A 1149-nucleotide genomic window follows, 5' to 3' on the forward strand; every position below is an offset into this window, starting at 1 on the left:
CCGCGCCTTCTGCGGGGTCAGCTGCTGCAGGGACACACGGACATGCGGACACACGGCCTCACACGCGGCCCGAGGGGCCAACGAGACACACCTGCCCCAGGGCTCGAGCAAAACCTGCCCCGGGGCTCACACTGGTGCTGCTGCAGCCTCTCCGGGCTCGCTGCCGGCTCCAGGCAGAATTTGAGGGAAATGGGCCAGGGGAGGCAGGCAGAGCAGCGGGATGTGCCTGCTGACGGGGCAGGCACCACGCACCTTGTGAATGCTCTCGTCCACCAGCCCTCCCAGCACGTACACCTTGCTCGGGTCGATGTCTTGCAGCACTGCAAAGAGCAGCAGTGACCCCACAGCACAGCTCTCCCAGCACAGCCCTCCCAAGGACAGCCCTGGGCAGAGCCTCCTCGCCTCAGGGGCAGCAGCCTGGGGCACACAGGTCCCATCAGCACAGATTTAGCACCAGATCCAAGCACACAGTATGGCTCATGCCATATGAGACAGCCCAGTGAGGAACAACTTGCCTGAAGCATGGAATGGCCTCAAACAGAAATTTCTAAAAGTCAGCCTTTTGCCCTGGCTCTTCCCTTCCTAAAGTGAAACACTTACCATTCTCAGAGTCAGGAGTGAGATAAACAATGGCCTCCAAAGGAAACAGGTCCAGGTAACTCTCTGGAGTTGTATCCATCTCGAAAACACAAGACCGAGTGAAGCAGCACGTTAGCCTGAGGCACAGCTGCCAGAACAAAGCCCCCTCCCAGACACAGAGACATCCCAGCACTGACACTGCTGCTTTGGACACACAGACTGCTAAAGGTCCTGTAGATCCTACAGATCTCCAGTGACCTGGGGTTTTTCTTTTCCAAATGGACAATGTTTCTGTCCTAGGCACTGATCAACACACCTAACAACCCCATTACATTCTCTCCTCATCAGAAGTTCTCGGGGTGCTTTGAGACAGGGAGAGCAGCAACAACTGACTATTGTACACAAGATGCAGGACCCGGGGCTGGGCTGTGCCCGACCCCGCGGCCAGAGCCTCACCAGGTACCGCTCGAAGCCGTCGTTCATGCGGAAGCACTGCTCGTAGATGGGCGTCCCGGCCGCGAACCCGGTCAGGCACAGCCAGAAGGGCCGGGCGGCGCGGCGGTTCGCCCC

At 58.9% G+C, this 1149-nt stretch overlaps 1 non-coding gene across 1 annotated transcript; it reads right to left on the reverse strand.

The window, feature by feature from the left end:
* Positions 1–266: 266 nt before the first annotated feature.
* LOC102031481 lies at positions 267–1149 on the reverse strand. Its single transcript, XR_004082739.1, has 3 exons — positions 1036–1149; positions 601–679; positions 267–320 (listed from the first exon to the last, which is right to left on the reverse strand). It is a non-coding gene; the product is annotated as an uncharacterized LOC102031481 (transcript).

Source organism: Geospiza fortis, unplaced genomic scaffold (genome assembly GCF_000277835.1).
Source record: "Geospiza fortis unplaced genomic scaffold, GeoFor_1.0 scaffold3703, whole genome shotgun sequence".
Classification (NCBI taxonomy): Eukaryota; Metazoa; Chordata; class Aves; order Passeriformes; family Thraupidae; genus Geospiza; species Geospiza fortis.